This window comes from Sinocyclocheilus rhinocerous, unplaced genomic scaffold (genome assembly GCF_001515625.1).
Source record: "Sinocyclocheilus rhinocerous isolate Xijiao unplaced genomic scaffold, SAMN03320098_v1.1 scaffold779, whole genome shotgun sequence".
NCBI lineage: Eukaryota > Metazoa > Chordata > Actinopteri > Cypriniformes > Cyprinidae > Sinocyclocheilus > Sinocyclocheilus rhinocerous.
In genome coordinates, this window is record NW_015652150.1 from 197,097 (window position 1) to 205,076 (window position 7,980).

At 37.3% G+C, this 7,980-nt stretch overlaps 1 long non-coding RNA gene across 1 annotated transcript; it reads right to left on the bottom strand.

Moving 5' to 3' along the window:
* Positions 1–205: 205 nt before the first annotated feature.
* LOC107713804 (uncharacterized) lies at positions 206–7,562 on the bottom strand. Its single transcript, XR_001636935.1, has 3 exons — positions 7,551–7,562; positions 5,663–5,668; positions 206–275 (listed from the first exon to the last, which is right to left on the bottom strand). It is a non-coding gene; the product is annotated as an uncharacterized LOC107713804 (long non-coding RNA).
* Between the last annotated feature and the right edge of the window lie 418 nt (positions 7,563–7,980).

Consider the following 7,980-nt stretch of genomic DNA (forward strand, 5'->3'; position numbering starts at 1 on the left):
TGGTCTGCCTCACATGCTGTGATGGGGCAGAAGAAGGGAAGTGTTTCTTGTTTTAGCAGCACTTAGGCCACCTTCATATCACGCCGTTGCACCTTTATTCAATCACTTATAAAGCATACCCAAACACTTAAAAACTAAACCAGCTGAAATTCAGTTCTAACATCTTTCAACATGTTTACCAGAAGAAGGCTGCACTGTAAAATTGAAAATGTACAACTTCAAAGCAGCCAATTCTGTCTAACTGGACCCTTTTACCTACAAAAAAAAAACAAAAACTGACGTTTAGTGTTTTAGGTTAGCTGACAAAATATTTATGAGGCATTCTACAAAACTGTGCCATTTATGAATATTTCTTTCCAATTTCTCGGTGTACATTTATGTAGAAATATTTACATTTTGATGAAATATACATAATTGTGTTCTCTCTCAAGATTTAGATCTCATTTGTAATAATGTGTTATTAAAAAGACTTAAATTGTGTGTCCAGATTACCTTTTGATAGCAAACATCTCCCTTTCTAAAATTATGAATTACTGCTTAAATTAAAACCTTTTGACATCAACATCCTTTCAAGAAGTGAAGGTCAAATTAAAGTCCCCTCTTTTTTCTTATGATTGCCAGTGTGAGACAAACTTTAAGTCAATCCTTTTTTCTTTTCTTTTTTGTAAAGTAATCATCATTTTTCATCTGTCCCAAATGTTCAACAAACTGAATATTTGACACTTACTATCGTTAAAAAATGTTAGGTAAGTAACTGTTTTACTGTATTTTTTTAACAAATAAATGAAAAAAAATGTAATATCTTACCAACACCAAACTTCTGAACAGTGTTTATTTGCTATTTTAATGCTGTTAATTTAGACCAACATGATACAATGCAGTTGACTAATACTTAAACACATAAAATGTCTAATAGAATATTCAAATTCTTAAAAAAGTATTGAGCAATACTCCGAGATTGTATTAATTTTTTCATCCATTGATTTGGGAGTGCATGCTGGGCTTTTGTAATCATGACACACAGCTCTAGCATATGCAGCGTGGCTCTGCTGTGTTTCACGCAGACATTTCTTTCACTGGCTTTGTCGTTTTGTCTGGAGGTGGAGCGCTTGCAGAAATCAATGTATGTTTCTTTACATTTCAGACTGTGACTGTTTTAGGCCTCGTGTAACTCAATATGCATATATGCTCACTCTCAAACACACACACTCCATATAATCCCTCATTTTCTCAGACACACATACCCTAAAACAGACACAACCTGGGTGAACCATATCATATGCTAAAAACAGCAAGAGCCACATGTTTCTGATGTTTTTAACAAACCTGGAAAATCCTTATGCTTATCTACAGAATTTTTCAGTATGGTGCAAAATAACACCTTAATCTCACTGAGGGAAAACTTTACTTTAAATAAATAAATACATACATAAATGATTAAACAAGAGGAGGCATAAATCTTTGTAGAGTCACGGGAAAGAAAACTTATACTCATGAACAAGAAGCACATGTAGGGCACAAGCTACCAGGAAATTGGTATAGTCTCGTATGATTTTATAGGGATCTTGGGCATGCCCTTCAGATTAATTAGGACGTGGAGTAGGGAGGTATTTTTTACAGGAAGCTAAGAATGGAACCCCTGCTGTCTGCCTTGAGGCGCAAATCATGAGTCAAAAACACGAAAGACTGTAACCAGGGTTTGGGAAGGTGGGGGGTAATGCAGGTCATATGCACACACACACACAAACACATGCTTGCACCCTCACAAATATGTAAGGGCATGTTCAGCATCTATTTTTAATGATGTGGTCACTGCGCACACAGGTACGGTTTCTAATTCGTGAGCTCTTTAGAGAGCCGAGAGCTTTCCATCCACTAACGCTGGTGGATCTATCTGGAAATGGGATTGTTTGGTTTACTAAACCATAGACATGTTGCCAAGGTGATTTAGGGAAACGAACGGCTCACGAATACTGAGCACACTTCAGATATAGACATATGAAGATACGTTATTTACTCACCGTCATGTCAAACCCAAACATCTTTCTTACTTTTGTGGAAAACAAAAGAATGTTTATTGTGTGTTTTTGTATGTTTGTTTGTTTGTTTTTACACTTTAAAAAGAGGATAAACCAAAAGGATTTTATTAATGTACTAATAGTTTTTTCACATGAGGTCAATGTGGTCTGAAGCTTTCAAGCTTCAAAAAGTATACAAAGTACCATAAAAGTATCATAAAAATAGTTCAAACTACACTGAAAAAAATGCTAACCTAAACGGGGTAACATCTAAATTAACTGGTTTTATTCAAGTCAAAAATAATTTAATGTCACTGAATCAAGCAAAATACTTTAATTTATACAAACAAAAGCTCTTGAACAAAGCTCTTGAAGGTAACAATTGCAGTTACCAATCTTTCAAATGTGTTTAAAGGTGGGGTAAGCGATTTTTCAAAAACGCTTTAGAAAACTGATTCGGGCCGACTAGCAAAACACACTTGTAGCCAATTGGCAGTAAGGGGCGTGTCTACTCATGATGTGGAGGAGAGAGCATTCAGTGCACAGGACGGACATTAGCCGAGCTGAGCGACAGAAAGATAGAGATGGCGGATAAAAAACAAAAGAGGAAAATGTCTGCGGAACAAAAGAAGGCTTAAGGCAATAAGGCACGAAGTAGGACCTGTGTAAATATCGAATCAGCTTTTCGGAGAGAGAACTCAAGGAGCGGAAGGCCTGCGATCGGACGCCGAGGTTGCTTTGTTTCTTCTCGATAGGTGAGTAAAACACCGTGTCTGCGCCGCAACAGCTAAAGTCTGTCTAGTACACTGGACGCGACAAAGCGACAGTTGAAAATAATTTGAAGTTTGTGTCAATACGTCATAAATAGAACGCAGCAGCAGTTTTCTGTCGGGGATTTGTCGTGTCATGCTGCGCTGCATCCAGTGTAGACCATAGATATGTATATAGTGTTGTCACATGAAAAGATATAATAAAATATTTACAAAGATGTGAGGGGTGTACTCACTTCTGTGAGATACTGCATATATATCTATGGTGTAGACAGCATCACTGATTATAATGAGTTCCATAGTATTTTGTCGCGCCGCGACAAACGGATTGTGATGACAATAAAGAACTGATTCAGTTCTGATATGTGAACGAATCGTATAGACCGGGTTTTGAACTGGATCAAATGATGCACTGAAAAGATTCATTCACTTAAATGTTCATGGCTATGAAGCCTCAGAAGGCTTGGGCAGTATCTAAAATCACATGCTTCCCTTCTGCATAGTAGATGAAAAACTGTATGTGAATAGAGTAATATAGCTGAATTTACACTATTCATAGGCAAAAATGCCTCGGATGACCTACTACTTCTGAAGAGATTCTGAAGTGTTCATCCAACGGGAGAGGATTTGTGAATGATAGTGAAGTGACAACAACATATTGAAAGTAGTACATCAAGATTACATTCATTCTACACACATTCATACCATACAGACAATATTTATTAATGGTCATTTGAGTACTTTATTCAAAATAAGTACCTATTCAGAGAGTATGCGATTTCAGATACAGCCTCGGAATATAGTGCATAGGTATTATGGATCACTTTTATGGTGCTCATTCTTCAAATATTCATCTTTTGTCTTGCACAGGGGAAAGAAAGTCATACAGATTTAGAGCAACATGAGGGTGAGTAAATGATGACAGAATTTTCATTTTAGTCTTCAAAACATTTTTTAACATCAAAAGAGCAAAGAGTGGTTTGTCAAGACTGCAGGAAAGAATCATCACCAAACTCCAGAGCACAGTGTCAGCGCTAACTGTGGATGAATGTATGTTTGCACAATCTAATGCAGCGGTACAGAGGTGAATGGGCCAGGCTTTTAATGTTCCACTGTTTATTTACTTAGAGTTGTGCTTGGCAGAGAAACACACACCGCACTGCAGAACTCCCCCACAGGCCGAACACTGATCCTAGGGCAGTATGTGAGATCATAGTGTCCCTTGTAAAATCTCCCCGCTGAGCTGGGGTGGGAGACCCCATCCCCGGCAACATGACATCACTTAAAGCAGATTGCCACTATCCTGTTCCATGTATATAGTCAGAGCTGTGTCTGTTCGAAAACGCTGTTTACAGCAACGCTGTGCGTAATGCTTTTATATACTGGAAAAGTTCTCTTTTTATCCTAGTAAGAGAAAAAAACATATCACCAGGGTAAGCATCAAGAGCTTCAGAAGTTACAGGTCTGTCTTCCCTGAGGAAAATTGTATTGCTAAAAACATTGCTATTTCATTGCTCATGAGACTTTATGTGGTTATCAGCAACATTTAAGTATCAACTTTGTCTTAAATGTTTCTCATACAATTCCTTAGGTAAAATAGAAACAAATTCAACTGATTGTTGATATATAGTCAATATATAAAGCATACATAAAATAAATAAATAAAATACCTTAAACCAGTCTAAACTAATTTGCTGGTCCCGGTCAGACTGCTCTGACTGGCTGATTTCAGAGGGGTCTTAGGTGGTTTAAGTGGCCAAAACCATCTTAGGCTGGTTTAAGTGTACATTTCATCAGCTGAAGTTCAAGAAATTTGGTTTTGGAAGTATTTAATGAATAATGTTTGAGTTCATATTCAAATATTTGACTTCTGATAGTAAATTTTGCTACCTTTGCAAATACAAGAACAGGTCTCTTCTGAAAACCCAAAAGTATATTTGAAATTACAAAGGATAACATCTGAGAAGGAGAATTTCCATCTAAACACAATGCGGCCTAAAAAACAACAACAACTAAGATATTAAAAAGATCTCATGTGTGATTTTTTCTTCCTATGGGATGTGAAACCACAATTTTATCATAAACTTCATCCGGAAGCATCTTGTCACGCCAGCACTGTTGTAACCAAGAGCAGAGCTTTGCCACAGGCTACATAAACACTTGAGCCATTTCATGTGACCAGCGCACAGTAAGAGAAGAGTGTTGGTCCTGCGACTGCCAACTCATAAAATTGACATGTCTGTAAATCCAGGCTTTTATTGACACAGTTCTGTGTGCTGGAAAGCTTTTGTTTGTCTGTTTCAGGATTGTTATTACTCAGTGTTTTAAACGTGAACTCTCTGCTCTGCCAATATCTCTTTTAATACACAATGGGCTTAATAAAAAAGAGTTTTAAACCTGGTGTCTTGTGGGAGTTTGCTGAAAAATTGAGATATACAAAATTCTGCAATACTGTGTCATATGCAGACTATAATGGTGAACCACTGAATGTAGTGGAGTAGAAGTGAAACATAACTGACAACTATATGAAGTCTCATGAGCAATTAAAGGGCTTTTTTAGCGATAAAATATCTTCTGGGAAAGCAAAACAAAATGAATGCTTTTGTGTATAATGTATATTTTTTGCTTTTAGAGAGTTTATTTAATATATTTAGTATTTTTATAAATCATAACTTTTTAAATGAATATTCTGCAGCCTTAGGACTACAGCTGAAATGTTACATGAATTGTGAATTGTCCCTATAGAAAAATAAATAAATAAACAATAATTAAATTAAGTTCCTATAAAGACATAAAACTCCACATGAAGTGTCATAAGCAATTAAGGAGCAACATTTTTAGCAATAAAAAAAAATACTGCGAAGGCAAACATACTCAATGCTTTTGTGTATAATGTATCATTTCTATGCATTCATTTTTTTCATTCATTGAAATTTAGCTTTTATGTAATATGATTTCAATATATGAATTGTCGCTGAAATTAAAAAAGAATTTTATATATATATTAAATTATATATATTTATATATATTAAATAAAGAATTTATAATATATATAAAGCTACACAATCATTAAATTAAGTCCCCAAAAGACAGTGACAACCACATTAAGTATCATGAGCAATGAAAGACCAACATTTTGAGCGAAATGAATTTGAATTAAATATCTTCTGTGAAAGCAAACTCAAAAATAAAATGAACACCAAAAGCGCAAAGAGTGATTAAAAAAAATAATAATAAAATAGATCCACAATCATTTACTTAAGTCCCTAAAAGGACATTGAACACCCTGCCACATGTTCTGAAGATGTGTCCCAGTTTCCAGAGGTCAGTGGTGCTTCACACCTAACCTGGCTAATGGCTGTTGCACTAAGCAATGCAATTGGCCCAAGGGCACGTCATTCAGATCAGCAGCCTGTTGATGGAGCCAGTGAGCTGCTTTCAATCTAATTTTCCTCTTGGACTGCACATTACTCATTCAGTCAGAGATGCTCATCTCTTTTTACACGTCCTTTCTTGACCTTTAAGTCAACATTTGTTTGTATATTTGCATCTAGTTTGATTACAGCATTGACTATACCTGAAGAAACGTACTATGCAGCCATTTATTAGGAGTGTTCGTTATGTAAAGTGGCTTCCTTGGGCCATTCTCGCGTTTTCTCACCACTCACTCCACTTAATGAGACATGCCAGTCAGGAGGGCATCCTGCTGCTCGGGGCCAGTGCATTGCCTCGGAGCGAAGAGGAGGAGTAGCAATCACCGATCAGCCTGGCTGGAACTCTGGAATGCCCTCTCCTCATACCAAACCCACCAGGAGCCCCCCCAATCTTTGCCAAAATCCCTGCACCACCAGCCTGTGGGAACTCAGTCACCTCTGCTAGCATCCAGACCTACCTCACTGCCCTCTCAGCTCGTCCAAGAAGATTCCTTGAAGTCCATGTGAAGGCACCTCACTTTACCTTCCACGTGCTTTCCAGAGCATCACGATGAGCATGTGCTCCATCCGCCCTGCTGAAGGAAGCACAAGGTAGATTTATCGAGTGACCCATCACCGTAACAGACCATGTAACGGCTCGGCGGCCCCTACGCAGTCTCTCTCGAACCAGTATCTTTTAACAAGATTCATAGACGTTTAACCAGTCCCTTGTTATGAAACCTTACCCATTATTGAGGACTTGTTTAGGGCTTTTATTAAGAATAATGAAAAGATGTTTCACTACTGTTCTGGTATTTTTATGATGTTATTTTTATGGGTGCTCCATTTTTTTTCCCTTCTCTCTCTTTCTTTGCCTGGGTTAGCATCCCCTTTACTGCCTCTTTTCCGGAGTTTGGCTGGAAATGCTCTGTTTCCCCAAAGGCTTTTATTGCCCCCTAACACTGTGTTAGGACACAGAATACTCCACAGACCTCAGAGCAAGAGAGGAGGGGGTAGGTTTGAGATGTCAAAGGATGTGGTTAAACTCACCACATGATTTTCTCTGGCTCACATTTACTCTTAAATTTGAGCACAATGCCACGCGGAACATTTCCCGGTGAACTCAGTCCTTTAACTGCTCAGGCACATATGTATCTTAAATGTATTTTAGTTACACCTCTCTGAAACATCTAATGGTGTTTCTGCCACTATATTGATAGACTGTAATAGAGAGTGAGGAAGAGATGGCAATGATTGTCAAGCAGAATTACATTACCATACATTTGGGAGATGCTTTCATTCAAAGGGACTTAGTGTCAGTTACAGGTTACAAACTACTGTACAAGAACATAATACTTAAATTTAAATAAATCTACACTAACAAAATACTATAATACTACCAAATTTTTTAGCATATACCAAGCATCTACCAAGAAAACCATGATAGCACCATGAAGTACTTACTACTTCATCCTCTTCGTCCCATGTGAGACATGAGGCCAATCCATGGTACATGGCTAAAATACCACAATAAATATATCATGGCAATTCATTCAAAATGGTTTTTACATGGTACTTCCAGGCACACCATATGGTGCATGTAAAAAATACCATAGTAGTCTCAACAGCATATTACCGTCTGATAGAATCACTTTACAGTAATACCACAACAGTAATTTTTGTTAGGGTCACCCTTAGCATTTAATTTGGCTCAATCCAGATAAGTAATGCACACTTTTCACCATCTAATCAACTCCTGATGAATAAAAACAAGCCCCG